Consider the following 8,780-nt stretch of genomic DNA (forward strand, 5'->3'; position numbering starts at 1 on the left):
ATATGATTTCAAAGTTAAAACAAGGGAAAGTGTTGGAGGATCTGAAACTAAGATTCCAGAGAAAATGAAAACAAGGAACCAAATTGAGATGAGAATTTGCATCCGGGAAAGCTTGTAGCGAGCAAGGGACAATGCTACTGATACCACTGATTATCCATGATGAGTACTGTTTCCTTAAATGTTGAAGTTTGAACATTAGAGAAGTGCTGAGGCAAGTGTATAAAGCAGGTTTTATTTAATAACAGATTTCTCCTGGGAGGGAGAATGGGGCCATAGCTGGTATTCTGATATCCCAAGAAGTAAGAGCATCCTATCCCTTTTACACATTTTAGACTTTCTTTGTTCTGCCCTCTTCCCCTTTATCTCTCCCCTTCCTGCTTAGGTAGGTGACTAGGCCCAGGAGATGCTGGTGGGATGGCTAAACGGTGAGACGCAGATGGGCATGGGGAAGGGTCAAATGGAGTGATCCAGGGCAGGAAGGGAGCGGCAGCCCAGGGGGCATTAGCAGCTCCCTATCTGTTCAGGGGGTGCTTCCTTAACAACCTTCTGGGAGGGGTAGTATAGGCAGGTAATCTTGGTAATCAAAGGGCTCTGGAGATATTAACATTCCAATCTCCCAGGGGCGGTCTCAAACTTCCTGTACTCAAATTGGCTTCCATTTTTTCCATCTGACCCAATCACCTATCTACGCTGCCTATCTTTAATTCTGGCTTCACTATCATGAAAGGTGGCAGTGTCCCCATGGAGGCCCATTATCACAGCAGATGGTCGAATCCAGGAGCAGGAGGGGCCTTACAGAGGCAACTGATGGGGAGACCTGGGGTGCTGCTCTGGGAGCACCAGATATTTATGCATGTCCCTGTCGTTTTTCCCCATCTCACTGCCCTGCAGCGTGGGGTGGGGAGAGAGCACAATTCCTCAATAGTAAAGATGAGAATACCAAATCCAGAAGGCCAATCACCAGGTACCCTGCTTAGCAGCACTTTTATTTTTATCCCTAATAAACAGTAAACATTGTTTCCTTTGGTCGACTGCACAAGTAGGGGTGGCGGGTGATCTAACCCAGAGATGTCAGTGAAAGATGAGCTCCCAGGCAGGGATCACTGGACCATGCAGGAGTACAGAACAAAGGAAAACAAATTCAATAACTCTATCTCTACAAAAATAGCTAACGGAACAAACGGAAGTTCCATATTTACAGATTTACATTCTGGAGCCAGCCACCCACTGTCTCTGGATACTGCACAAAGTGTCATATTAAATGGGCTGCTAAGGTTAAAGGTACAGAACACTACAATCTTTGTGCCCAAATTCAATTAGTTTTCCCCTAATTGAAAACCCTGAGGGAAACACTTCATTTTTCTCCCCCAAAGTTTCTTCATCCTATCACAATGGACTTGATAAACTTTTTTCCAGCAGTATGGAGATTCCTCAAAAAACTAGGAATGGAACCACCATTTGACCTGGTTATCCCACTCCTCTGTATATCCAAAGGATTTAACATCAGCATACTACAGTGATACAACCACATCAATTATTTAGAGCAGCTCAATTCACAATAACTAAGATATGGAACCAACCTAGATGCCCTTCAACAGATGAATGGATAAAGAAAATGTGGTATATATCTACTGTAAGTGCACAAGGACAGAATACAGACCTCAACGGATTCAGAAATCTTTGTTCATTCGTGGACTTGGGCACCTTCAGGCTCATTTTCTGGATGTGAAAATGGCCATCAGTTACAGAGGGGATTTTGGTTTTATAGGGTACAATGAGGCTGATGTAATCATTGGAAGCTGTGCACGTGCAGTTTCGACCATGAGGAGCTAGTTGTACAGGTTAAAACTTTAGGAGGGTAGTTGTAAAAATGTTGAAACTCATTGTTGTCTAGGGAGATAAAAGAGTCCAGGCCCTGAGGGATAAGTACTCAAATCTTACCCAATGTTATTTGCTGTGCCTCCATATAGGACTAATTTGCCAAGGGGGAAGGTCAAGGATTAGGGCCCAACATTTAATTTCTACCCCTTTCCTTTAGGGCCCCCCGTTATCAGGAAAGAACTTGCTGGGAGGTTAATCATTGACTAGTTTCCCTTCCCTCCTCCCGAGCTGCACCTCTCTCCATTTTTCTTCAGGGTTATCTTGCAGGAATATTATTTTCCATAACCCTTCATATACAATGGAGTATCACTCAGTCATAAAAAATGACTTTATGACACTTGCCAGTAAACGGATGGATCTGGAGACTACCATGCTAAGTGAAAGATCAAAGTTCTTATGTTTCCTCTGATATTTGGAAACTAACTCACAATAAGAGGTCTGCAGGAAGATAACAAAAAGAATAGAAGTTCAGTGGAGTAGGCAAAGGGAGATGGGAAAAAGGAAAGAGAGTGGAATGAATCTGACCTATCTTTCCTATGTACATGTATGAATATGCCACAGTGAATCTACATCCACAAGAAATTAAAAAGAAAATAACTCTGGGGAAATGGCAAAAAGATCAATAGAGGGAAGGGAACAACTGGTGGGGAGAGACAAAGGGAAGAAGAGGTACTGGGGTCTGAATTAGAACAGATATATTCTGAGCTTTTATAATTATGTCAAATGGATTCTACTGTCATGTATAACTAAAAAGAACCAATAAAAGAAAACAAAAACAAACAAAACATTTTCCCAATATACTCTTGTGGTGACACCCCATCCTGAGAAAATGAGTCTAGAACCTGCCATCTGCTTAAATAGCAAGGCAGGGAAAAGCTACACCCAGAATCTCATCTGCATAATATTTTGGATTTTCACCTGGAATGCAGCATGGGGCATGGTTCATCATGGACACTTAATTTACTTTTGATCCTAGACACAGGATATACAAAGTAAATAGAAAGGAATGTAGGGGGTGGGGACTGTAGCTCAGTGATAGAATTCTTGCTTAGCATGCATAATTCCCAGCAACAAGAAAGAAAAGAAAAGAGAGAAAGAAGGAAAGAAAAGAAAGAAAGAAAGAAAAAGAAAGAAAGAAAGAAAGAAAGAAAGAAAGAAGAAAGAAAGAAAGAAAGAAAGAAAGAAAGAAAGAAAGAAAGAAAGAAAGAAAGAAAGAAAAGAAAAGGAACAGGCAAAAGTAAATATCTTAGAAACCTATCCTACATTATACAGGAGTCTCCCTTTATCTACCATTTCACTTTCTGTAGTTTCAGTTGTCCAAGGTCAGCCACTGTCTGAAAATATATTTTAATAAAATGTTTTGAGAGAAGAGAAGTCACAGTTACATAACTTCTTTTTTTATTATTATTATTTTTATTTAGCTTTTACAGACTGCATTTTGATTCATTGTACACAAATGGGGTACATCATTTCGTTTCTATGGTTGTATACAATGTAGATTCATTCCATTAATCATACATGTACATAGGATAATGATGTCTGTCTCATTCCACCATTTTTCATACCCCCTCCCTCTCATTTTCTTCTACATATTCTAAAGTTCCCCCATTATTCTCTCATTTCGCACCCCCACCCCCATTATATATCATCCTCCACTTAAAATATTGTTTTCCATGATAACTGGAAGATCATAACTTCTATAATAGTATATTATTCCAAATATTCCACTTTATTATTGTTAATCTTTTATTTTGCCTAATCTATAACTTAAACTATCATAAGTATGTATATTTAGGACAAGTCTCTACAGGTTTGGTACCGTCTGTTACTGTTTCAGGCATCAACTGGGGGTCTAGAAATGTATGTCCAAGGTTAATGAAAAATTACTGTTATCTGCAGTTGGAGTGTGACTGTAGAGGAAGTTGGCAGTAACAGGGAAAGAAGGATAGAGGAATGCTTCCCAAAGAAAAGGATATTTAAACTCTCCAAAGAATAAGAAACTATTCAAACCCCAACCTTTGTTAATATTCTGCTCCTTATTTTATTTGTTTGTTTGTTTATTTATTGGTACCAGGGATTGAACCCTGGGGAGCTTAACCACTGAGCCTCATCCCCAGCCATTTTTATTTTTTACTATGAGACAGGATCTCCTTTAAGTTGCTTAGTTCCTCACTAAATTGCTGAATCTGACTTTGAACTTGTGATCCTCCTGCTTTAGCCTTCCCAGATAGTGGGATTACAGACCTGGGTCACCACACCTGGCGAATATTCGGATTTTTATGCAGTCAATCTTTCACAGTGTTTCTGGGAAACCCAGGAAGGCTTGCACGTTATACAGGTTAGTCCCAGTTGTTGTCTGTACCTCTGCCCTGGGGCTGATGTCCTCTTATTTCCAGCACTGCCCCCAACCTTGGCCATTTTCTACTTACTTTTTCCCAAGCTACTAACTCTCATCCTGTATCTTGCACCCCAACCATGAATAAGTTCCTCTCCCTTGATCCTACAAAACTCATGTGAAATCAGACTAGTTTTAAATAAAAAATATTTAACCAAAGGCCTGAGGAAATGAAATGATTCACGACACCTTCCACTGTCACTGGCTCAGTGGGTTCCTGTGCTTTCTACCAGAATCAGATAAAAGCACAACTGTGACAGAAACAAGATTATTTTTATGCTGGAGCATAAAGGAGGCCACATATGGGGGTCTGCAATCCCAGGCTGACCCAAAGGACAAAGGCTACAGCTTTTATGGCATCTACAGGGTAGGGAGGGACTTTGGTTTCTTGATGTCATCACATGCGGGGGTGGAGTTTAAGTTATACCTGCACTCTTCTTCATTATGTTTCTTCATGTAACTCATGCCTTATTATTATCCGAAGTCTCCACCTTACAGTGTGTTTTTTACTATGCTAATAAAGGTAACTGTAGGTTACTTTAGTGACTATGTTTGTTCCTCACCACCTGGATGGAGTCTGTCCTTATCATCTGGGAGAGTCCCTACTATTTTTTTCAGAAGGGGTCAGGCTATTGTCCTGTCTCAGCAGGTTCAATTTGAATGACCTTGTTTTTCTTGGCTCTGGTTTCTTGGTATCTCTGCTGACCACATCATCTTTGAAAGCTGAACTCACTTTTCAATCTCCCATCTCGAGGTGTATTTATCTTAATTTGGTAGCCTGAAAGACTGGTTCCCTTTTTAACTCCTAATTTTTTATGTATGTCTGTTCACTTCAAAAGACTGAAAGCTAGCTTGACTGTCTTGCTCTCCAAAAAACAAAAACAAAAACAAATCCATAAGAAATGGGGTTAGATGCACTGTCTTCTAGAGGCCATTGTCCACACACCTGCTTGGTGACTGCCCCGAATCTTCCCCTTAGCTCTCACCTGCACCAGATTGCAGGTACAATTTTACACCTTCCTCTATGGGAGGGATTCTTAGACAAGGTCCCTTGCTTGAGTGCAGCCCCACCTCAGAAGCACCATAATCTACAAAACTGCCACTCTGCCACTTATAAAGGCAGGGGTCCTTATAGGTAAGCAGATCATCTTTTCAATCATTTCAATCTTCTGTTTTGTTTTGTTTTTAAACCTTGAACGAGAGCAGACTTTTTAAAGATAAATTTTAAATTGTCACTACTCTTAACAGTAGTTTCTCCTACTTCTGGCTACCAGAGTATTAACATCCCTGTAAGAATCCAGGAAACCACACCAGACACGGGAATTGACATAAGAGGGTTTATTAAGCAAACAGAGCGTCTCCCTGCAGGGTAAGAGAGAAAATGAGAGGAAAAGAGAAAGGGCGCATGCAAGAGAGAGTGTGAAAAGCGAGGAGGAGAGAGAAAGAAAGTGAGTAGGAGAGAGAAAGCATGAGAAAAGATGGCGGGAAGCTATCCTTACGCAGTTGAATTCCGCCAGGCTAACAGGAACCAATAATGGAGAAGGATACTTTCAAGCTGACTGATGAAATGATAGCTAGCTAGGATGTTCACAGACTGACAAGTAGTTGGGAGGCGGGTAAATGAATGCAGCCTAAAGGACCAGGTAGCAGTATCCCTACCCCAAAACATTCATTTTTCTGTTGGAATATTCATTAGTGGTATAGACTGGAAATGGAAGATGATTCCATTCTAATGCTAACTGCTCATGACAGAAGTAGTACCTGAATGCTGGCAAAACTTTTTGGTCAACAAAAAGCCCTCTAAGTGGAATAGAAGGGGCACAGTGATGTGCAGAAGCAGAGGGAACCCAGATCCTCAGGCGAACTAAAGCAAGGTTTTATTTGTCATTCATTATGTGTCTGTCATCAATTGACAGTGGCTTCCTCTTCAGATATTGTCTCAGGAACATGGTTAGTTTTTTGGCAGAGACTAGGGAATAAATATGGAAACCCACACAGTGGCTCTTAGAATTTGAGTCTGGAGGCAAGAAGCACCACCTCCACTCCTGCTTCATTGCACAGAGTGAACCACATGGCTAACCTGAACTGAAGACATGCAAGAAGTAAAATCTAAGACAGCCAACCATATTTCTTTCTGCCACTTCTCTCCTGCTCCTAAACCTCAAGCGCTGTTAACTTTTTTCCGTTAGTTGGGATTTTGTATCTCTGTTTCCAAACCCACAGATTCAATCATTTACGTATGGAAAATATTTGGGAAAAAAAAAAGAAAATCTGTACTGAATACATACAGACATTTTTTTTCCTTGTCACTATTTCCCAAACAATACAGTATAACAACCACTTACATAGCATTTGTGCTGTACAAGGTATTATAAGTAATGAAATGATGATTTAGAGTATACAGAGGATGTGTGTAGATTATATGAAAACACCATTTTCCTCAGGGCATGGTCCAGCTACTTGCAGGCTGAGGTGGGAGAATAACTTGAGTTTATGAGTTTGATAACCAACCTGAGCAATATAGTAAGATCTTGTTAAAAGAAGGGAAAAGGGGAGGGAGGGAAAGAGGGAGGAAAGAAAGGGAAGGTGGAAAAGAGGGGGGAAATCTTTGATAAAAGATTTGAGTGTCCAGGGATTTGGTTACCACAGATCTTGGAGTCAATCTTCCATAGAGACCAAAGGAAGACTATATTCTGAAGCCATTACATGGATTCCTTCTCTTTATTTTTCTCCTTTGTCATTTTTAATCCTCTCCTACTCTTACCCTTAAAGTTTACACTCCATTTCCACCTCTGAGACTTAGTTCCTTTTGATATTCAAAACCAGTTCTTAAAGTGGAGTCAAGATGGATTGTAATGATTCCTCCCAGCCCTATACTTCTAAGATTTCTGTCCCATCCGCCCCCAGCTTGAACAATTTTCAACATGTGGCCAACAATCTGTTTCATTCTATTCCAGATTATTCTGAAGCAAATCCAAGACATACCATTTCATCTGTGGATATTTCTAAAAAATGACCCCCTTTTTTTAAACAAAAGAACTACAATATGATTATTACACTTGAAAAAAATTAACAATAATGTGTTCAAATTTTCTTATAATTTTCCTTTTTACAATTAGTTCATTTGAATCAGACTCTAAACAAAGTCCACACATTTACATAATTATATAGACAGAAAAAAACTATGAAAAATAAAATATGCTTAAGGTTCATTAAATATTTAAGAAATGTGAAGGAAATTTCCTTTGCTCTTCTATCCTGAACAACACATTCCCTTGAATTCAAAACACTGCATTGAATGTGACCCCTTTGGAGTCAACACAACATTCTTTCTATTAGGGATAAACAATTGATGTTCTAAACAATTTAGAAACAAAGATGTAAAAAAAATCAGTGTATTAAATTGAGGATTAAGAAAACACCCTTTCACAGGTTGGTGGATCCATCTAAAGCACTCAATTTAAGTAAGATGCTCAGATCAGCCATGAAACTAAGCCAAGGTAACACTTGTATTATAAGAACTGCAAAAATTCTCTACAAGGAAAACATATGTAAAAACACAATTTCTGCAAGTGTTGTAACTTAAAAAGATGTTTCTGAAGAAATAGGTGCCATAAAAACCAAGCAAAGCAAACAAAAATGATCTCTTAGAGATAATCTGGCATCTCTAGCTACTGTAAAGAACTGCCCCTGGAAACGAGGTCCTAAAGCACATTAATATTTTAAGCTACTGATTATCAGCTGCCATATATAGACTGAGAAATTAAAACTATTTATTTAAGGAAGAAAAGTTAATCATGGTTTATTAGCACTGGAGAAACATTGTTTACTCTGCTTGTTAATGAGCCACAACAAAACATCACCTTGTTCTTTTTATATGGTAGGGAATAAGTGGAAGAAATGTAATAGAAAATACTACTTCTTTATAAAGAACCTTGAATACTCAGCAGATTTTCTTTTGTTTCTTCTTGTAAAATTCTTACTAGATGAGTGGAGAATGACGTTGGGAGAAAGATACTTTATTTTTTCCTGCTTCATGTGTTCAGGAATTGACAAATCAGTTACATAATGTTAATGCCTTCAGTTCTAAAATGAAATAAAAGGATACTTTTATCCACCCCTTGTTTTGGCACACTAGGAAACTTGAGTGCCAGGAAGGAATTACTGAGGTTCCACAGCTGACCAAAATTAGAATAGAATTGGGCCAGACTGCTGGCCTCTTAGTGGGGCTCTGTACACTACCACAGGTAATTTTTGCCAATATCAAAATTAAAAGTGATTAGGAAGAAAATACTAAAGTAGTAATGCCCACTTTACCATTTCTTTTGAAATTCCTTACAAACAGTGCAGTTGAGTATTTGGAAAATGTTCACATAAAATGTGATCACTATTCCTTCACCTCTCAGTAGTTAAGCTCTGAGACTGTGAAAATCAATTTTCCTTTATCATTTCCTTGTGTTATAAATCTGTAAAGAAGAATCTGTTGGTAATGACTTGAAGATAC

Source organism: Sciurus carolinensis, chromosome 4, assembly GCF_902686445.1.
Source record: "Sciurus carolinensis chromosome 4, mSciCar1.2, whole genome shotgun sequence".
Lineage (NCBI taxonomy): Eukaryota > Metazoa > Chordata > Mammalia > Rodentia > Sciuridae > Sciurus > Sciurus carolinensis.